This window comes from Caretta caretta, chromosome 10, assembly GCF_965140235.1.
Source record: "Caretta caretta isolate rCarCar2 chromosome 10, rCarCar1.hap1, whole genome shotgun sequence".
In the NCBI taxonomy this organism is placed as follows: domain Eukaryota; kingdom Metazoa; phylum Chordata; order Testudines; family Cheloniidae; genus Caretta; species Caretta caretta.
The window spans coordinates 34,999,780-35,023,007 of record NC_134215.1 but is presented as its reverse complement, the minus strand read 5'-3'; positions in this window follow the sequence as shown (position 1 = coordinate 35,023,007).

Below are 23,228 nucleotides of genomic sequence, written 5' to 3'. Positions count from 1 at the left end.
TACTGGAATCGACCATTTTAAAGGATGAAATCGAAGGAAGGGGTTTTCTATGAACGAGAACATTTCCTCTCTACTGGAATCATCATCATTTATATTACAGCTGTGCCTAGAGGCCTCACCTGAGCTCACTGCTCCAGGTGCTGTGTGAACACAGGCTGAGAGACAGCCCTTACAGTCTAAACACACACAGGCAGGATGGTTATCCCCATTAGTATTGTCTCTGGAGGCCCAGAGAGATGCTGTGACTCGCACAAGGTCATCCAGGGACTGGGAAGTGAAAGTACATCTCCCGATTCCCAGTCCAGTCCCAGCACAAGACCATCCTTCCTCCCCCGTGAGGGGACTGTGGCCCAGACCCTCCCAGGTAGGCAGGGAGTTGAGTCCAGATTCTAGAAGGTATTTAGGTGCCTATCTTTCTTCCTGCTGCTCCCCCTCGCGTCTGTAACTCTGTATTCCCAGAGCAGGTACAGGGCAGACAGTGGCCGTGTAAGCATCCCCACTGGGCTTTAGCTTTGGCCCCATGGAACCCCTGGCCTCCCTGCTGACTTGGCCAACCAGTCGCAGTGGGGATTCAGAAGGGCACGGACACCTGGGCCATCATCAGGCTAGACTGAGTCCAGCAGCCCATTTCACATAGCCCCTAGAGGGAGCTGCTGTCAGCCGTTCCCGCCCTGAGCTGGGATCTGGACCAGCAACCCAGCAGTGAAAGGTTCAGACCATCATTAGCCCCCGTTGTATGCCGCACTGGTAACCCTGGCCCATGACAGAAAGGAGAAGTGAGGGGTGGAGGCAGAAGGCAGTGGGGTGGGAAGGCCTTGCAGCCAGTAGTTTATATGGCAGCTGGGACCACGTAGCAATGGCAGTATAAGTTGCTGCCAAACGTTCACACCAGCAAACCCTGGGTACTTGGGTGGTTTCCCATTACCACCCGAGACCCTGGCGTCAAGATGGTCTCATGGGAGGAACTGTCCAAACCCCAGGGAAGGCATCACCCAGCAGCTTCTCAGGCTCATTTGCCATTCGTTGCATCCTGTTTCATTCAAGTCCATGGTGATGGAGGCGAGTTCCACCTCTGTGCAAGTCAGAACAGGTCCAACCCGCCCCCAATAGGCCAGGGCCACAGCGGTGGAGGCACCTGGCTCACAGCCTGGGGCAGGTGGGTTCCCAGGCTGTGACATGCAGCACACTGGACGAAGGGGACAGATAGGGCTGCAGCTTATGGAAGGCTGTCTGCAAAGCTGAAGGGCTAGTTTGAAAGCACATCCTGCAATTCATTAACAAATAACGGGCCCAAGGAATGATGACTGCTTGGAGCTCCTATCACGCCTTTCATCCTGGGTCTTATAGAGCCTTATTACCATTGATGAATTAACCCTTACTCACATGCCAGGGCTCTGGGACAGGATTGTTAGAGAGAGAGAAACTGAGGCAGGGAGCAGGGAAGTGAGTTGCCCAAAGAAAAGCTAGGGTCAAAGAAGCAGGAGTAGGACCTTGGAGTCCTGCCCGGAGCTCCAAGACTCGATTCCTCACTGCAGAGATGGCATCTCTGTCTAAGCAGTCAGCACTCAACAACCTTTAGCAGCAATAAAAGACTTCATATTCAGGAGGCAATAGCACGAAGCACACAGCATACGAGCTCAGTTATCCTTCTGGTAACATGAGCAGCCCCCTAGGCCTGCTATCAATGCAGGGTGCTACCCAGCTTTAGGTAAATGGAGTCACCATAGCTGGGGACAGGGAACCATGCTGGCATGGGGCTGGTCTTATGGAATCATAGAAGATTAGGGTTGGAAGAGACCTCAGGAGGTCATCTAGTCCAACCCCCAGCTCAAAGCAGGACCAACCCCAACTAAAGCAGGCTTGGGGGGCACACACCTCCCATCTGGTTCCTCGCAACTCCTTTCTCTGGCTACTTCTGCCCAATTTGGGAAGTAGAGCTGAGTTTTTGAGGTCTGGCTTCAGGGCCTAGCCATCAAAGCCCTGTATAGCTACCCTGATTACTCCAGTGCTCCTCCAGGCAGATGGTGTTTGAACTGTTGGAAGCGCCGTTTGGGCCCTACTTTCTCAGGAATTGTGTGTGTGTGTGTGGGGAAACTCATGGGATTCTTGTGGCTTTTCAAAGTATTTGTCCCTGTGGAGATTATTGGTCCTTGCTGGGGACTGGGTGGGAGAGGTCTGAGCTGAGAGAATAGCTAGCCCAGAACCAGTGATCCAATGCACACAGCCTCTGCCAGCAGACTGCCAATCACTCCAACCCATTCAAACGCCCCCCGGAAGTCACTCTTCACATTGTTTTCCCCTACAGAGAAAGCACTCGCACTCGGCACCGTGCTGCTCAGCAGCAATTGATCTGATCGCCCTTGGGGGGCAGGCTCGACATGCGAGAGCTTCTGGGTTTGCCTGGGGACTGATGGAGGGTTGGCATGGAAGTGGGGCGAGGAGGAATCCCTGGAGGAAATTCGTTGCACAGCCTGCCATGGAGATGCGCGACATGTACTGTCCATTGGCCATGCAGCTGCAGTGCCAGCTGAACCAGTTCTGCTGAGTGCACGAGTGCGGCCAGATGCCTTGGGCTATGCTGGAGGTTAATAGAAAGCAGGAGCACATCACCACCATGAGGCTAGGACAAGTGCCAACATAAAAGACCACAAACGGGCTGCACATCGGGAATGAGGGACACCGGCAGAGTGGGGTGGGAAGCCCAGGACTGCAGGGAGGATGTAAATCAGAAGTGAGGGGTGCAGGCAGAGCGGTGGGGGGATCTAGGGCTGGAGGAGCAGGGGGGCTGCAGGTTGGGACTGACTGGTATCAGCAGAGCGATATGGGGAGCCCAACACTGGGATAGCAGAGGGGCTGTTGGGCCAGGATTGAGGAGCACGGGCAGAGTTGTCAGGGGTCCCAGGGCACCTCCATACACAACTATCCTACCCCAAACCAGCAGAGTGTCTCGGCCAGGACTCCACCCCCACATCATACCCCTCTGCCCTGCATAATGGGAATGATTGATAAAGCCTAAATGTATTCCAGCCACGTCCATAGGCTAATTTCAATTTCCTGGTAATTATGCAAATGAATGTGGATTTAATTAAGGGCAGATTTCATTAAAGGCTTCTTGGGAAAATGGAAACAGAGAAGGGGGTGGGCGGGGAAGGAGAGACACAAAGGCTGTGTCAGCCCCAGAAGATAAATGATTGCAGGCATAATGGTGGGGATTGGCCAATCCCACACTCCATTTGTGCTCACTTAACTGTGGGGGATTCTTCCGGGGTGGGGGGGGTTCAGTTGAGGTTGCAGGTAACGAGATAAGGAGAAGCCTGAATTCCAATGAAGGCACCTGCATTCCTCCTTTTTGTGTCTGTCTCATTCCTGTTTTCCTTCAAGACGCCTCCCTTCTTCTCTAGCATAAGCGCAGGCACCTGCTGTCTGTCCCTCTCTCCCTCTCTCCCTGACAGGCATTTCCTGGGACAGTCCTGTCCCTGTCTCTCTTCTGCTCTGGCAGGAGCCATAAAGTGCAGCCTTGATGCTGCTCTGGCATCACATCATAGCTCGGATTGCCAGGGCTCTGCCACTGGCATGTTTGATCCTTCTGTTGGGCTTTTGTTCATGTGCATTATAGATCCTCCTCCGTGCACAAGCGTGCTATGCATTAAAGGTATATTATACACCTTACACTATTGTAGTGTGTGCGCAGAAATGTACATGCATTATGAGCTAGATCCACATAGGGGCATGGGCATTACAATGCCTAACACCCAGGTACCCTGCTGCCTAGTGGAATTCTCACCCCTGAGTTAGCCACCCAGGCTCCCCCTACAAAGCATAGGGGGACTGCGGCAGGGAAAGGCATTCTCAGGGGCTGCCAGGGCTAGGCAGGAGTGAAATGCAGAGAAAAGGGGTAGGGCTTAGGACCCAGATTCACAAAGGTGTTTAGGTGCCTAACTCCCACTGATCTGGGCCTTGGGCACCTAACTGGTGAGCAGGAGGAACATGCTCTCTCTACTCGGGCTTCTCGGCCAAGAGCCTTCTTGTGGAGTTAGAGCTGACATGGCAAAAAAAGCGAATGAGACCCCATTATACTCAATAGACCTGTGAGACACCCAGATTCCAATCCCTACTTTACTGGATTGGGAGCAAGGACTTGAAGCCAGCTCCCACCCACTACCACCCCACAGGTGAGCACGGTGACCACCTGGGCGTGTGGGTAATGGCATCTCCTGCTGCAGCTGCTCCCCTTTGCCTAAATAAATTAAATGTTCACCGGGAGAAAGAGAGCGAGGCTAGCCCAGTGGTCACAGGGGCTGTGGGAGAGTCAGGTTGACAGCCCTGCTCAACTATTTAATTAGCTCTGCCACGTGCGATAGCTCCAACTCTCCACATATGCAGGTCTTTTATGGGGCCTGGTCCCTGCCAGGAGACGGGCAAGGGAACTCCTCATTTGAGAATCCCCCTTCATGTCTGCTGGCATTGCAGCTTGCGCTAGGGCTACGAGCAGCTCATTTCCTGGGGCCAGGCAGCCCACCAGCGGAGGGCTAGGCAGTACCCAAGAGGTGGCTTCGAGTATGTTATTGGATCTAGATGTTGGATGTAGGCTTCTAAGAGGCAGTGAGGCCTCAAAGTCCCTTTGTGGATCTACCTCCATATTAACCCCCCACCCTCAGACACGTTATGTTAAGAGAACTTTAAGGTTGCAAGTCAAGTGCTCAACTTAGGAAATGCCAGAATGAACGTTCCCCATCGGACCTGTGTATCAGCTTTCTGTAGAACACTTTCAGATCCTGGCCCGTGGTTCAGTACTCTGGAGGCTATGTTCTCACCAGCCCTCAGCTCCCTCCCCCTGCTGGATATGCTGCCACCTTCCGGCTCCGTGGGCTTCCTGCTCTAACTAATGGGATAACCGATGCTTCTCTTCTCTCCTACTAGCCCACCCACAGCTGTGCAGACCGGGCTTCCAAGCCAAGCCTTCTATCACTTCACTGCCTGCCCCGAACATCTTTGAAACCTGCGGCCAACCCTGAGTGACAAGGCTCCAACTTGAACAGAGCAGCCACCTACCACATCTTGTTCATAGCGTGGTATCCAACAGACGCTTAGGCATGTCCAAGGCACCCATCACCAGAGGGCCACACACAAACTGGCACTGAACCAATGAAAATGGGTTTAATTCCCACCCCTAGCCATTCTGGTGCAATGTGATGATGGCCATTTGGGCCAACACACCAGTCATTGAACTCAATGCATGAGCTGCTACGGCTTGAGTTACAGAGCCAAGGCTCTGCAGGTAGCGGCCATCACAACTCCTGTTCTCTGTGTATCAGCTCAGAGCGGGAACCACACAGAGCCACCAGAGGCTTCCACAAGGGCGTGTGGACACTCTTGCTTCAGATTAAGAGTGATTTCATTAAATTACATTTAAACCACTTGTAATATGAAACAAAGCCATCTGTGCCCAGGTTTGCGCTGAAACAATGCCAGGGGTGAGTTCAAGCCAAGTTAGTTATTTCAATGCTCGCCTGGATGAAGACAAGTCCTAAAGGAGAGATTAGACAGAGAAATTAGATAGGTAGAAATTATATATATAGAGAGAGATTAAGTAAAAGGGAGGGAGATCAGAGAGAGCAATTAGATACAGTGATCAGATAGCGAGAGACTTGAAAGAGGGAGACAGGACACAACCCAATCTGCCTGTTTCGTGGCAGCTCTGCCTGGTTGACTCTGTTTCCATTTATCATCTGCGTCAAGAACTGAGATGGGCTAGGTGATCACAACAGCCTGGCTTTGTAATCTATGACTCCATTCCTCCATCCCATGATTTACGCCATTAGAGGGCCCCTCCCCCCCCATGCACTGCTCTCTCCACCCATCTTGTTTTCCCGATTTCTTATGAGCACCCTGTAGGTTTTAATTATTGCACAGCTCCCTAGCACACACGGCACTTTTTAATGCATGAGAAAAGGCACAGGCTCTGCCCTGAGGGTGACTGGCTAAATTAGACAAGCCCCCTGGGTAATTTTCAAACTACCCTGATTTCTCCCAGCTTTCCGCAAATTAGATTAGCGCCATGATTTGAAATGCAAATGTTAAACCCATCTCAGCCCATAGCTCATGCCTCTCTCACGCATGGAATCAGCTAAGTGAGCCTGGCTCGGCCAATGCATTACATATTAAGTGTTGGATATAAATGGAAGCGGTCAAGGCACCAGGGACCCATGATCAAAACTTTCTTCCATCCTACAGTATAAGAACCTGTAAGAAACCCCGAGCCAGCTGCTAGGGTGTTCCCACTGGACTAGAAAACCCTGCATTTTCTTCATCTTATTTTGTGCTCTCCTGTAATCTTTCCATCAGTTTCCCCCTCCCTAAATTAACTGGGTTACAAGTGTCACTTGGATCTTTCGTAACACCATGTTGATCCAGCTCACTTCCCACTCCTGCTGGCTCTGAACCATATTCTGCCAATGCTTGTGCCAGGCTGGCTGCAGCTGTGCAGTTATTACCCCTGCCTGTCCCCTTTCAGGGGTGCGGGCATGTGATAGGTACCCGCCCCCCGCTGTCCCTTTTGAAGGGCATCTCCTCCACTTTAGGCAGAATGGTGGTCATGACCTGGTTTGGATGAAATAAACAACAATGCCCTTAAACTTCTTACCATGGGGAGAAGAGAAGCAGAGAATACATCTCCTTCAAGGCAACCTTTACCCATGGCTTTGTGCCTTTTGTTTGCTTCTTTGTGATGAAGGGAGAAAGCCTGAAAGGTTTGGGAAAGTAGGTTTTTATTAGAAATTCAGGTCTTGTCTCCTCTGGGAGACTCTGTGGACAACCAGCAAGCTTGTGGCATCAGGGATTATTATTTGTATTCCCATGTCAGCTAGAGGGCCCAGCCAAATTGAGGTCCCATTGTACTAGGTACTGGGTTAAAAAAAAAAAAAAAAACTAGATAAATTCATGGAGGATAGGTCCATCAATGGCTATTAGCCAGGATGGGTAGGAATGGTGTCCCTAGCCTCTGTTTGCCAGAAGCTGGGAATGAGTGACAGGGGATGGATCACTTGATGATTACCAGTTCTGTTCATTCCCTCTGGGGCACCTGGCACTGGCCACTGTCAGAAGACAGGATACTGGGCTAGATGGACCTTTGGTTGGACTCAGTAGGGCTATTCTTATGTATAAACACCTGGCAAGATGCAGTTCCTGCCCTCAAAAGTTTACAATCTATATAGACAAGACCATCAAAGGATGGGAGGGAAACGGGGGGCCAAGATGGGGAGATTTTCCAAGGCACAGAGGGCAGGCACACAATTCCTATTGAAAGTCAAGGGGAGATAGGCACCTCCCTCCTTTGAGAATTCTTTGTGAAGCAAGATGGCTAAGGTCATAAAGCTGGGAGTAGAACGCAGGTCTGCTGAGCTGCAGTCCATTACCCTACCCACTGCACCATGCCGTCCCCAAGGAAGCACAGTTTCATTAACTGAAATGGCACCTGATTTTATTCATACTGTTTAAAACTCCCTGGACTAGATCCTCAGCAGAGATATGTCAGTCACAACAGCTGAGGAGCGGGCCCTGTGGAAGGGGTCTTATTTATGTGGGCCACTTAATGCAAACTCTTGGGAGAAAAGCATTCTTTGTTGAAGAGACTCCACCTCTTCAATGAATGGCTGAGAAAGACTGTCCTTCAGTCACCCAGAGAGCCCTCCAGCAAAGAGCACAGACCGGAGCCGATGTTCCTGAGGTTTCTAAAGTTAAAAAAATAAAAAAGCAAGCAGAACAATTCTGTGTCTGTGCTTAACAGGGTTCACTACTCACCAATGGGGCACCTTCTCATGGTGCATCTGGGAGTTAGCTACTAGTTGGACAGCCCTTCCTGCAGTCCCTCAGCATCTCGCCCTCCACGACTCAGGGCAGCGTTCTTCCTTGTGACCTGGCCTTTCAGTGAGTCATTTCAGACCTACACTTCCAGGGGTCCATCAGTGTCTCTCTAGACAAGCTGTCCCTCAGCCATTCTAGGCAGTTATCCATTCTACCTCCAAGGCTGTCCTTGCAGCAGCTGGTAGGGGAACCTGAGCCCACCCTCTACTCTAGGATCCCACCCAGGGACCCTATGCTCCCTGGCTATGGTCTACTGACTCCCAGACAGGGCTGCTGCTTCCCTGGACTCTATCCTGTTTCCTCTTTCCATCCTCAGGGTTTACCCCCTGTCTGAGCTTCCTCCACTCCCCATGGCTACTTCCCCCTATGGCTTCTTTCCAGACCCTATAATCTTTAGCTATCCCCTCTTTGGTCAGGGAGGGACTTTAATCTATTACCCCTGCACCACTCCCTTCTATGCTCAGCTTGTTAGTTTTATAGAAGCCCTGCCTGTTCCTGCCCAGGTGAGTTTCATCCTTAATTACATATTATTGAGCCCTGGCTCCCCTCCAGGTCCAGCCTATGTAGTTAATTGGCCCCTCTAGCCTGCCTTCACCCCTTCAGGCCTTGTGTGGAGGGAACACCCCAACACAGTGTGTTTGAAAAACCTGTCAGGCTTTTGTCAGACATACTCAAGGAGTCACCTTGGATCTAGCTGGTTCTAACTCTTGGCCTGCGGTGCTCTGACATCTGTTGGATTTTGCGCACAGATGAGGGGCAAGGTCTGACAGCGCCCGCACTAGCAGGTCCATTTCTCAAGCCTGCCTGTGCACTAGATGCTGAGGAGCTCTGCCCACACTGGCACATATAATTAGGACTGCAAATACATCATGCACCCTGCGGGGCTCGCACGTTTTATTCCAGCAGAGGCCCCCTGACTCCTAGCGTTAGCCACTCTTAATGTGTCAGGCAAATTCATACTTACTGTGTGGCACCAATGGGGCAGTTAGCTCCAAACGACAAGGGCAGAATTCCTTGTCCCACTCTGTCCTGGGAAGTGAGCGAGGTCAGTGGCAGAACAGGCCTGTGTTTACACTATGCACAGGTCAGCTGTGAGGGTCTCCTTCTCCCAGGAGGACTGCTTAGGCAAGAGCACAGCCTCAGTGACTAGTGTGTGTATGTATGGGTGGGGCTGTGCGTGTGGTTAAGTCTCTGAGTGTGTGTCTGTGGGTATGCACTTGTGTATATGTATGGCTTAAGATGAAGCCTGCTGAATGCCTTCATACAGAGACAGGAGAATGAAACCCTGAGCTACCCCAGAGGCTAATGGCGAGCAGGGGCTATGTGCTGGCACAAACGGGAAGGCCAATAGATGAGCAGTCCATGTGCTGGGTCAGGAGACCCCAGCCAGTATGGATTTCCAAGGGCAGTTTGGTTGCTCCAATCCCTGCTCCAGCACCAGGCTCCTGCAGGCTTCGACACTGAATGATTTGGGTGCCTTTGCAGATGGCTAATTCCCCCTGGATTCAGCTGGCACCACATTGACCCTGTGCTTGAATCTAAAGCTCAGGGCTAAGTGTGATCTCCCTGAGCTCACTAGGATAACATGTGAGGGTGCTTCCGTGGTGCTTAGGATACTGTTGTGCAGAGGCCAGAGCTCTAAGCGGTCTAAGGTAAGAGTCCAACTCAGTCTGTTACACACCATTGTCCAGGAAAGTCATCCAAAGTTAGAGACAGAGACTGGCTTAGTCTGACCACAGAGGACTCCTGGTACCACCCAAGGCCTGTCGACATCATGACTGAGGAGAATGGAACCAGACATGAATGGAATCAATATTGGTGGGTTGGAAATGAGGTCTAATGGGTGGACCAAATAACAAGGGGAGGGGCTGTTGTACTCATCACCCCCTTTTGGGGTCCTTAAACAGACTTGGGGGTGGGGGGGAATCATGATGCCAGGCCAGGGACAGCTAGAAGGAGAGCTTTTCACCATCATGGTTGCCATCCCAACCACCAGAACACTGCTGGACCTTCACTGTCCTGGTCCTGAAAGGCGTCCTGACCAGGCCAGGCCAGTGAGAGGGATCTGATGACATTGGTCCCTCTACCAGCTTTGGCAAAATCCTGAATAGCCCCTGGGATGAGAGACGGGGTCCTGCTCTCAGCCCCGTCCCACTCACCTGCATTATTTTCCTCCCAACCTGATCTCTTCTAATCCCTGTCTCACAGAATCATAGATTCTAAAGCCAGAAGGGACCACTGTGATCATCTAGTCTGACCTGCATAGCACAGGCCAGAGGACTTCCCTGAATTAATTCCTGTTAGAACTTCAGCAGATCTTTCAGAAAACCATCTGATCATGACTGAAAAATTGCCAGTGACGGAGAATCCTGGGTAAATTGTTCCAATGGTTGATTATCCACATTGTTAAAAATGTTCACCTTATTTCCAGTCTGAATTTATCTAGCTTCAGTCTCCAGCTGTCGGACAGTGTTAGACCTTTCTCTGCTGGACTGAAGAGCCCCCTCTTATCATATTTTTGTTCCGATGTAGGTATTTACAGACTGATCAAGTCACTCCTTAATCTTCTCTTTGTTAAACTAAATAGATTGAGCTCTTTGAGTTTATCACTATAAGGCATGTTTTCTAATCCTCTAATCATTCTCTCATGGCTCTTCTTTGAACCCTCTTGAATTTATCAACATCCTCTTTGAATTGTGGGCACCAGACTTGAGCACAGGATTCCAGCAGCGGTCACACCAGTGCCAAATACAGAGATGAAATAACATCTCTACTCCTATTTGAGATTCCCCTGTTTTTGCATGTCATGGACCAAGGCATGGGCAGCCAGGCCTAGTGGCAGGAGCCAGAGCCAGAAACCAGAGCTGGGGTCAGAACCAGGAGTCAGGAACAGAGCAGAGGAGCAGGTGTGGAGTCCTGGAGCAGGACTGGGAACCAGGCCCAGTTTACCAACTGATCCAGATCGCTCAGTATCAGTGGCCTGTCCTTGTTATTATTTACCATTCCCCCAATGTTTGGGTCAGTGACGATTTTGGGGTTTTTTGCAGGTCACAGATGAAAAGGTTAAATAAAGTGTAGGGCCAAGAACTGGTCCCTGCGGGACCCCACTAGAAACAAACCCACTTGACAATGATTTTCCATTTTCAGTTACATTTTGCGACCCATCAGTCAGACAGTTTTTAATCCATTTAATGTGGGGAATATTAATTTTGTGTCATGCTAGTTTTTTAATAAAAATGTCATGTGGCAGCAAGTCAAATACCTTACAGTGGTCTAAGTCTATTACATCAATCCGGTTACCTTTATCAACCAAACTTTTCATCTCATCAAAAAAAAAAATATATCAAGTTCATTTGACAGAACTTATTTTCCATACACCCATGTTGAGTGGCATTAATTATATTACCCTCCTTTAAGTCTTTATTAATTAAGTGCCATATCAGCTGCTCCATTATCTTGCCTGGGATCAGTAACAGGCTTACAGGCCTAGAATTACTTGGGTCATCCTGTTTATCCTTTTTAAATATTAACACAACAATAGCTTTCTTCTAGTCTTCTGGAACTGTTCTTTTCTCTCCCCTTTTGGGTGTGTCTGCAGTGTTTTGTCTTAAAGGAAGCAGGACCAGACTTTAACAAACAACAGCTCCACACCATCTTGTCTAGTTTTTTCCTTCTCTCCTCTCCCCCCGGCCCCCCAAAAGACAGTTGTTATAAGAACATAAGAATAGCCATACTGGGTCAGACCAAAGGTCCATCCAGCCCAGTATCCTGTCTACTGACAGTGGCCAATACCAGGTGCCCCAGAGGGAGTGAACCTAACAGGTAGTGATCTAGTGATCTCTCTCCTGCCATCTATCTCCACCCTCTGACAAACAGAGGCTAGGGACACCATTCCTTACCCATCCTGGCTAATAGCCATTAATGGACTTAACCTCCATGAATTTATCCAGTTCTCTTTTAAACCCTGTTATAGTCCTAGCCTTCACAACCTCCTCAGGCAAGGAGTTCCACAGGTTGACTGTGCACGGAGTGAAGAAGAACTTCCTTTTATTTGTTTTAAACCTGCTACCCATTAATTTCGTTTGGTACCCCTAGTTCTTATATTACAGGAACAAGTAAATAACTTTTCCTTATTCACTTTCTCCACACCACTCATGATTTTATATACCTCTATCATATCCCCCCTTAGTCTCCTCGTTTCCAAGCTTAAAAGTCCTAGACTCTTTAATCTCTCCTCAGATGGGACCCGTTCCAAACCCCTAATCATTTTAGTTGCCCTTTTCTGAACCTTTTCTAATGTCAGTATATCTTTTTTGAGATGAGGGGACCACATCTGTACGCAGTGTTCAAGATGTGGGCATACCATGGATTTATATAAGGGCAATAAGATAGTCTTCATCTTATTCTCTATCCCTTTTTTAATGATTCCTAACATCCTGTTTTCTTTTTTGACTGCCGCTGCACACTGCATGGACGTCTTCAGAGAACTATCCATGATGACTCCAAGATCTTTCTCCTGATTAATTGTAGCTAAATTAGCCCCCCATCATATTGTATGTATAGTTGGGGTTATTTTTTCCAATGTGCATTACTTTACATTTATCCACATTAAATTTCATTTGCCATTTTGTTGCCCAATCACTTAGTTTTGTGAGATCTTTTTGAAGTTCTTCACAGTCTGCTTTGGTCTTGACTATCTTTAGCAGTTTAGTATCATCTGCAAACTTTGCCACCTCACTGTTAATCCCTTTCTCCAGATCATTTATGAATAAGTTGAATAGGATTGGTCCTAGGACTGACCCTTGGGAAAAACCACTAGTAACCCTCTCCATTCTGAAAATTTACCATTTATTCCTACCCTTTGTTCCCTGTATTTTAGCCAGTTCTCAATCCATGAAAGGATCTTCCTTCTTATCTCATGACAACTTAATTTACGTAAGAGCCTTTGGTGAGGGACCTTGTCAAAGGCTTTCTGGAAATCTAAGGACACTATGTCCACTGGACCCCCCTTGTGCACATGTTTGTTGACCCCCTCAAAGAACTGTAATATATTAGTAAGACATGATCTCCCTTTACAGAAACCATGCTGACTTTCGTGCAACAATTTATGTTCTTCTAGGTGTCTGACAATTTTATTCTTTACAATTGTTTCAACTAATTTGCCCAGTACTAACGTTAGACTTACTGGTCTGAAATTACCAGGATCACCTCTAGATCCCTTCTTAAATATTGGCGTTACATTAGCTATCTTCCAGTCACTGGGTACAGTAGCTGATTTAAAGGACAGGTTACAAACCATAGTTAATAGTTCCGCAATTTCACATTTGAGTTCTTTCAGATCATCTGGGCCCGGTGACTTGTTACTGTTAAGTTTCTCAATTAATTCCGAAACCTCCTCTAGTGTCACTTCAATCTGTGACAATTCCTCAGATTTTTCACCTATAAAAGACGGCTCAGGTTTGGGAATCTCCCTAACATCCTCAGCCGTGAAGACTGAAGCACGAATTCATTTAGTTTCTCCGCGATTACTTTATTGTCTTTAAGTGCTCCTTTTGTATCTCGATCGTCCAGGGGCCCCACTGGTTGTTTAGCAGGCTTCCTGCTTCTGATGTACTTAAAAACATTTTGTTATTACCTTTTGAGTTTTCGGCTAGCTGTTCTTCAAACTCCTTTTTGGCTTTTCTTATTACATTTAATACCATCTAAATGACTGTCCAATGGTGGGGGAGGAGGGGTCTCTATAAACACTTGCTGCTGCTAAAAGGAAGATTGTTAAAATGAAAGACTTAATACTTGTTTGCTGTGTTGTTGTAGGCACGTTGGTCCCAGGATATGATAGAGATGAGGAGGTGAGGTAATATTGTCATTGGACCAACTTCTGTCGGTGAAAGAGGCAACCTTGTGAGCTCCATAGAGCTTTTCTTCAGCTCCCTGGGGCTCAAAAGCTTGGCTTTCACCAACAGAAGTTGGTCCAATAACACTATCTCACCCTCCTTGCCTCTTTACATTTCCAAGTCTTTAGCTGTTTTGCCTTCTTTTTCTGTATCTTTAATAAAAGGTTTCAAAGATTTTGAAGGATGTGTTTGCCAGGGGACTGAGCAGGCTCAGGTCTTCATACTGGAAACTCCAAACCAGGGTTCATAGAATATCAGGGTTGGAAGGGACCTCAGGAAGTCATCTAGTCCAACCTCCTGCTCAAAGCAGGACCAATCCCCAATTTTTGCCCCATATCCCTAAATGGCCCCCTCAAGGATTGAACTCACAACCCTGGGTTTAGCAGGCCAAAGCTCAAACCACTGAGCTATCCCTCCCCCCTTAGTTGGTTAGTGTTGTACAGTGACATGTTAGTACCTTTGATTCTCCGGCCTATTTATGCTATCAAAATTAAGGACAGTCCACACCCTACAGGTCTGGCTGTGCTGCAATGGCTCAGCAGCACCAGTGCCACTGTCCTTTGCTGTCTTTCCACATAGCTTGCCATTATTTTCCTTTTATTCGTGTCTGTTCTCTTGGTCCCTCCCTGCCCAGCATCACAGCAGTAGAAGCCAAGTGTGCAAGGACCTCTGGTTTTAATGCCATTCCCCTGCCCTCCAATCCTTATGCCTCATGGAAGAATCCTTCCTGGACCGGCCACTGGAGTCTGTGAATACTGACTCCTGCCCCAGGATAGGGAATGAATCTTTCATAACCCCGACCCCTGTCAGCTGACTGGTGCTGGGAAATGAGAAACAGCACCTTGAGTGTCACACCTGGATGGCAGCCTCCATGTTACTGCTCACGAAGATCCAGTCCCATCTCCCATTGTGTCAAGGCTGAAGGGAAAGGCACTGGGCCACCCTTGAATGGGGCAGCACCCTGAGGTTCAGAGTCAGGGGAGCAGGAGATTGCCGAGCACCTTCCCCGTCCCTTCCTGCAGCCATGCACAGCACGGGCAAGGTCTGCCCCCATTTGCTACTCAGCAACACTCACACTCTCCTCGTCTCCCTCACTCGCCCTCCGGTCCCCTCTGCCACAGCCAAGGGATGAATGGGTACAGAAGAGGAGGAAATGCGAGAGGAAGGGAGAGACCAATGGAGCAGGAGTGGGGAGAGACACAGACAGATGGAGGGAAGGCAGAGCCTTGCAATCAATCAGAGATGGTAGGGGCAAAGGAGACAATGTGGTTGGCACAGGTGTGCCAGCCTCGAAGAATGAACTAGGGCAGGTGCCAACCCAGAGCCTTATGCAGGTCTGCAGGTCAGGAATGAGGGGCACTGGAATGGCAGGGGGCTGTGGGTCTGCAGGGAGGGGCATCGGCAGAGCTATGGGGGGCATGTCTATCCTCATACCCCTGCAGCTGGTCTTGTCCCAGAGCAAGCTTGTGAGATCCCTGTTCAGGACGGCCCTCTGCTGGGGGCAGCAATAGGAGCTTGCTGGTGCATAGGGAGATTATGGAGGGTTGGTGGCTGCACCATTGCAGAAGGCTCTGCATAGCCCTGGCTCCCAGCCCCAGGCACCAATCCAGGCAGAGGACCATGCTCCCTGTGCTGGTCACATCTGCTCTGGCACACTGCCCATCTGAGGAGAACAAAGGTGGGGAAGGCAGATAGCACCCACCATCCACTCTGACAGGGGTCAGGGCATCAGAGAAGGTGTGGACAGCAGCTCCTGACTGGGCAGAAAGACATTGCACTGAGGGAATGACAACTTTGCTGGCGTCTGCCTGGCACCTCCTAGGCCCAGCCCTGTCACAGCAGCTGCTGATGCCCTTGGCGCTAATCACTTTGAATTTCCAGAGCCTTGCTAGAATTTCCAGAGACCCAGCCAGAGCAATGCCTCTTCCCGGCCATCTTCCTGCTCTGCTGACACTTCCCAAGAGGCCTGCACTGTGGCAGGTGTCTCTTAAGTCCCTTCCACAGGGCATCGCAGAGGGGCAGCCCCAGCTTTAGGCAGCTGTGTCCCACACTCTGAATGGGCCCTGGGGCTTTGTAACTTCTCTAGCCTTAACCTCGCCTCTCTCCAGCGGGCGCTGGGAGCGTTGCATTTCTGTGGTGATTTGGGCCAAGTTGAAGCTCTCTCTGGCTCCAGGTGACTTGCTCCCGTATGTGAGAGATGGGCAGGGAACAGGGTGAGCCCAGATACTCCCAGTCTGCAGGTGACATGGCTCCACATTGCCTTGCACTACACCCAGAGAGGGCATGGTCCTGGCTTCCCCCCTGCCTGCTCCCAGGCAGGGGTGAGGATGAGCAGCTGAGGCCGAGTCCAGATAAGAAAAGGGATACTGGGAAGGATGAGGGGGATATTGTCTGTTCCTGGCTCACCCTTTCCTAAGGGCAGTTACTGTTTAGGGGGTGAGGCTGGGACCCCTCCCCGTGGCATTGGTGGCCAAACATAGTTTTTTCCATTCATGCTGAGCATGACTGTGGCTGTTTCTTCCAGAGCTGGAGCTGGCTGCATCACCCAGGCCTCTGTCAGCTCCAGGACGAATTGCTGGGCTGGCTTCGCTGGGTGGGGTGACCTCACCACTAAGGGAGCATGTTGCACCAGCACCCCTGAGCCTGCACAGCCTGGTTTCCTACCACCCCTTTGGTCTGTGTGCTGGGTACCTGCTATTTGGCTACCTGGGATCCCTGGATTAGGACGTCGGGGGGTGGGGGACGGCTGGGGTTAGGGCCATCTCCCATGGAACTCGTTCCCCACTTGGTCCACGTGCCTGAGGGTCTCCATCTTCAGTGTTCATGGAGGCCTCTCTGTTTACTCTGGAGTTAGCCTGGGTCCAGTTACTGGGGAAGGCTGTTATGTCTTTGAGGAAGGATTTGGTGGCTGGCTGCGAATGCTGTCTCAGAGTCTAGACTGCTCACTGTGGGAGTAGCTACCGTGGGTCCTGTATCCAGACAGGTGGGGGCTGCACAATGGTCCCATGGGATTGCACGTGGTAGCTGCGGATGTACTCGGAAGTTCAGGCAATGGGTACGTGTGGTCTGTTTAGCTCTCTGCCCCCCTTGTCCTCCCTCCCTGGCCACACACACAGAGCACTTCTTTCTAGGGATTGTGTGTTTCTACCCACTCCTCAGAAGGAGGACACCTGCAGAGCTGCCAGGAGGTTGCAAGCGGCTGGGGCTCCAATTAAAATTCCATCCCAGCAGCCCTGTTGTGAGCTGAGTTCCTGCTACCATCTCAGGTGGGGCATTCTCTGGCTGTCCTTAGCAGTGGCTGGTTTGTAATGAGGATCTCTGTAGTGCAGGCAGCAGCTGATGTTATGCTCGAGAGCCATCTCTTCACACAGCACTGAGTATCTCTCTGTCTGGGTTCGGTGAAGGGCCACTGCCTGGTGTCATTTCTCCTGGCTTTCCTCTCCTTGCTGCAGCTGAGGAGAGAATACACAGCCACTGAACCACTGGGGAAAGGGCCAGGGATAGCAAAGAACAGAGACTCAGTACCGACTTCACATGCCCTCAGTCCTGCCCAGGGCTAACTGCAAATTTTAGGGCAATTACTTGGTTCACTTTACTCCCAGAGTCCTTGCAGTTCTGGCTGAGGGATGTCAAATCCCCAGCCTCCATCAGTAGATGCCATGGGGGGTGGTACAGGAGCACTTGCTGAGAGGGGAAGCACAGGCCATCCTGCTGGCCTCTTCCACTATAGGGGTGCTATAGAGAACAGTGGGCAGACACAGGAGGACAGCATTGCGGGAGGGAGGGAGGCAGGGGCTGGAGACTCAGAAGCTCACATCTGCCCAGAATGACAGCAGACGGGAAGTTACCACAGCTGTAAAGCATGATAATAATAAGTGATAGATACTTCCATGGCAAGCTCCCCTCGGGATGGGAATCTGGCTGGCTTCCTACAGGGCCGCCCTCAGGGGACGGAGTTCTGAAAAGATCCTAGCTGTTCGGAGAGAGCTTTACACCATCCTCCATCTCTGATGGGCTATGGTGGTCCTTGAGGCCTTGCTCAGTGATGGCAGCATCCAGTTCTGCCGTGGAGAGCTGGCAAAAAACCCACTCAGCTTCTCACAAAATGGCGAGGTCAAATGGCTGCCGCTGGACTTGTTTCTAGCCTCCTGAGTTTTCTTGTTCCTTTCCCTGAGTGCTGTGGTCTATATACAGCACTGGTCAGGGTCCTGGCTGTGGCCCTTCCTGGCAATCTGCTTAGGAATGCCTGTGAACAGTTTCTGATTGTAGTGGTTGCTAACAAGAGCTTGCTGCACTGTCACAGATTGTAAGGAGATCAAAGATCTCTGCGTGTCTCCAAGCAGCTGTATGAGGCAGGGAGTAAGATCTCTACAATACTGCTATATTTGAATCCTGGAGCAAAAGGGCTGATCCTGATCCCATGGCAGGATTTAAACAGTGGAGGCCACATAAGCAAAGAGATAGGTCAGTCATGGAGGCCTGCAAAATAGTGTGGGTGAGCAGCTAGAGAATTGCCAATGTAGCGCACAGAAGCATTGCGTGCATCCAGGTTAATAGACCATATTAACTCAATTCACAGTGACCTTACTCCACTTCAGAAGTGAAGTACAGAATTTGTAGCAGATAGGCAGTTTGCAGGGTATATACACACAGGCATTTTCAATGAGCACACTAGCTTGAGTCAGTATGAACTAAACGCCCCATGTAGGCAAGCCCAGACTCTCCCAGCAGGAGGCACTGTGGGGATTGGTGCAGGAGCTGTGGCTGGAGGAAGCTCAGTATTAGGGAAGCCCCTGGAGTCAGGAAATAAAGATGAGTCTCTTATCCCCAGCTGCCAAGCATCTGTTACATAGTGTCAGAAAAAAACCAAAATACTGGCAAAAAACGATGATCAAAACCTGAATTTCAAAATAGATCCTGGAGCCAAGTGCAATATAGCACAAGATTAGTGACTCCCCAGTGCTGCAATACAAATTCAGCTTGTCTCACGTGGCAGGGACAAGAGCCCTGTGGCAGAGCCCTTGTGGCACCTCTGTATGAAGGCAGAGTCGCTGGTTTGAAATAGTGCAACAGGAAGCGTGTGCTTGGGTTGAAGAGTCACCTGCAAATGCAGATGATCGAACAGGTGCATAACTTGCTTTCAGGTCAGGATGCAATGATCTTCAAGAATGTGATAAGCAGCTTAATGGACTGAGATGTATTCTGGACATAATACAACACTTTGCTATAGATCCCAGGGCACTGTCAAAAATACATGCCCCACATAAAGTCTCATTAACGCTGAGAAATACAGTTAAAAATACTTGACCAAATGATAAAACTAGGTGTTATTGAGCTCATGCAGACATCAGCTGACTAGGTTAATAATATGGATACTAATAAAATCAAACAAGTTAAGGATTTGTAAAGATCCTAAAGATCTGGATTAGGCCTGCTGTGAGCGCTCCCCGTGAGATGGGGTAGGGAGCATGCACAGATTTCAAAAAGGAAGAGTATTATCAGTTTTGGATGCAAGTTAATGGTTTGGCAGCACCAACCAGACAGACAAAACATAAACCTGCACCTTCAACTCCCCTTTTGGACAGACATGTCTAAACAACATCCTGTGAGGATTATTTCAGCATCTGATGTGCCACAGAGTATCAGGTCCCAGATCTTTCATCGAGTTTTAACGCCAAAAGGGACCATTCTGACCATCTAGTCTGCCCTGCTGTATAGCGCAAGCCAGAGAACCCCACTTGCTGATTTCCGTATCGTGAACTGGTGGATACATACCTGCCCCAGGGAATTCGGCAGGCGATCACCAACATGACATGGCCTTCCAGCTAAGCTCTTGAGTCCTACAGCTCTGAATGTCACCACTGCCTGGTGGGTCATGATGACCTGACCATCACAGAGAGTGGAGTGGGGGAGAGCACCAGAGAGAACAGAGGTAGAGCCCTGCAAATCTGTGGATATCCGTGGACCAGGTTTACAGATCGCGGATGGATGCGGATCCAAAATTTATATCTAGAGCCCTGCAAATCTGTGGCTATCCACTTTATATCTGTAGACATCCACAGACCATGTTTGCGGATCACTGATTGGTTGCGGATCCAAATTTTGTATCTGCGCGGGGCTCTAAACATAGGAGTACGTATAAAAGAGTGGGTTTGTATTTAGTTTATTCCCCACCTCCACCTAAAGTCTTTAGCCCCATTTACCCATAAATTCTCTTACCTCTCAGGCAAGGGCAAAGTTTGCTACGGAGGCAGGCCCCAGCCTGTGCCCACCTCCTCCCAAACTCAGTACCTTTCCCCCTGCTTCTCCTCCTGCCCTTTTCTAGAGCGGTTTTCTCCTGGCACATCTTCAGCCTCCCAATCTTCTCAGCTGCTGCATCTCCTCCTCTCACCCTGACCCTCTGGAATGAGCTGGGTCTGGCTGATGTAGCCCCCAGACCCCTCCTACTCCGAGCAGGTTCTGAGAGGAGTGGTTAATTGGAGTCAGCTGCGTGGGGTTCCCCCCCCCACCCCCACGTGACAGTTCCTAGTTAAGACTGTCACATGCATCAAGCCCATCACATCTGTTTGAGCTACAGCAGGTCTATTAGAAAGATATCCAGGTTCTCGATGGGGCAGAACAATTGCTAACGATCTACTGATGTGGAGCACTGTTTATCAACAACAAATGAAAGTTCAGCTGCCAGCTAAAGCAATAGCTCTTAATTTGAAATATTTTGAGATTAACAAAGAACCTACGATCTCAGATGATGCACGAGCACATGGGTTGGGGGCAGTCTTTCTGCAAGATGAGTGCCCGGTCACATAGATATCTAAAGCACTGGCTAAAACACCACAGACTGAAAAAGATAAGCAACATTTTTTGGTTGTGAGCACTTTCATGAATATGTTTATGAGCAGAACTCAGTTAAATCAGAAGCTGTTGGAAGCTATATCACAGAACCCCTTGTGTAAACATCACCTAGACTTCAGAAGATGATGCTGCAACAGTACTCATTAAGTGCATTTCTTATAGCTGACATGCTTTCAAGAATCCCCCAAAATAGTGAAAGCCAGGAAGAGGCATTTGAAGTAAATATGACTCATGCATGACCCAGTTCTGAAACAAAATCTGACAAGCTCAGACACAAAATACAGAACGATCCAGCCTTACAAAAACTTGAGTATAATTCTACAGAGATGGCTCCCCAGCCACTTCCACCCTTAAAAGCTGTTTGGGACAACAGAGATGAAAATGCTGCATATGATGATATTCTATATAGGTCAGGGTGTTGGAATACGACACAGCATTAGGTCATAAATGCTAAGCATATTCCAGCGTGCTCGTCTGGGTATTGAAAAGTGTAAGAACATGGCCTGAGAAGAGAGGCACAAATGCAGGCATTGAAGATAAGGTGTCCAACTCTGAAATTTGTGATGAACATGGGAAACAAATGGGAAAAGTAACACTGAAATCATGGGAGATTCCGGGTTGTCCTTGGCTCGAGATTGGTGCAGATCTAGAGTATCTGAATTAAACAGGAAAGAGACTGTATTTTTTAACCACCGTGGTTGCACAAACACCTTGAGTAACAATGTAAGAGCATATGGTAAATTGCAATTTGAACAACAAAGGATTCCCAAAGGTAGTGGTCTGCTATTCACAAGTGGCTCATTTCAGCCACTCTCTTTGAGATAGTAGTTCAAACGCCCCACCCCATTTAGTAAGCCTACTGAATGGGTAAGGACAAATAGCAAAGAACTTGACTAGCAAAAAATCCCTGGGGGATTCAGGGAATGAATATTTAGCATTGTTACAGTTTATCAGCACATCTCGGCATGCTAGCATAGCGTTAGACACCACACTTGAGAAATTTACAGACAGAAGATCCATAACCTCAACGTTAACACCTAGTAAGTTTTGGGGCCAGGTACGATGATCTCTGAATTAGTTACAAAAGAGCTATAAGTCAGGAAGCTAGAGCTGAAGAAACTAGTCACTCATATTGCAAGGGAGAGAAAATAACAGATTCTAACCAAAAAATGTCCGGTAACCTACTAAACAACAGCTACCCCATCCACACGGTCCTAGAGGGGGAACAGCAAACAGCTCAGCCTAACCAAGTAGGAGCATAGATAGCTCTGTTTCTTGAGGACACCCACAGTGCTTGTGCATGGACAGACGTGACATATGCCCACTCAGTCAGTGACAACACCAGAAGAACAAGCACAGGTTCCAGATAGGTGATCCATCTCCATGACTAAACAGGCCATGTAAAAGCAACAAGAAGCGGCTGTGTGATCAGAAAGCCAGGGAGGACCAGAAATGGGAGTTACTGACAGAGGGCCAGTACTCTTAACTTCATCCTCATGCAGCGTTGCCATTGTCATTGCCAACTCACACTTTTTTTTAATTCAAGTCTCACAATATTTGGGTCTTTTCATAAAGTCTGGATTTATGTGATTAGGAGGGAATCTCAGCTTTCCCTTTAGAATATAAGCATGTTTCCAGGCCTCATGGTTGTGGAGAAACATTTTAAAAATGTGAAACCTAACGGCTACAAGACCAGCAAAGAGAACCCAGAAGTTGTTAAATCAGTTTTTCATCAGCACTCCTGTGTGCCAGACATCCAGCTCCCATTGCCCCACCTGCCCCAGATGGAGGGCCAGCAGGGAACAGTATCGCAGTGGGTGAAATCACAGCTCCTTCTCCCAGCAGGAGGCACTGTAGGATTAATTAATTACTATTATTATGGGTGTTGTGGTAATACTTCAGAGCACCAGTCATGGGCCAGGACTACCTTGTGCCAGGTGCTGTACAAACACAGAGCAGCACAGGAATAATGGCTGTGGGAAGCTCACAGTTCCTCCTCCTGAGCTTTCTCAGTGGGAAGCAAGGTAGGGAATGGTGGAGGAGGGGAGGTCTCAGCTGCCCCTGCAGGTGGTTTTATGGAGCATTGCAGAGGTGGATAATATGTCTCAGAAGCCTAGGAAGACTGCTGATTGTAGGAAAGAGCAGCTGTTCTGAAGGAAAGGCTTTTGTAAAGCACTTGCACCTGTCATCTCCATGCCCTTGTGTTCTAAATGTGCCTCTGTCCTCGGCAGGGCACGGGAGCAGCAGGTTTGTATAATTTTTGGTGGTGCCCAGAATGGGTCCAAGTCCTCCCCCACACCTGCCTAAGGCTCTGGGAGGGAGTTTGAGTGCAGGAGGGGGTTTGGGGTGTGGGATGGGGTGAGGGCTCTGGGCTGGGGCAGGACTGCAGGAGAGGATGAGGAGTGCAGTGCTTACCTTGGGTGGCTCTCAAAAATGACCCACACCCCCCTCTGGCAGCACCTTCTAGGAGGGGGGGGAGGAGGCAGGGGGTCACCGCGCACTGCTGCCTGCAGGTACCCCCACAGCTCCCATTGGCCCCAGTTCCCTGTCAATAGGAGCTGCAGAGTCGGTACTTGGGGTGGGGGCAGCATACGGAAACACCCCCTTCCCTCTCAAACA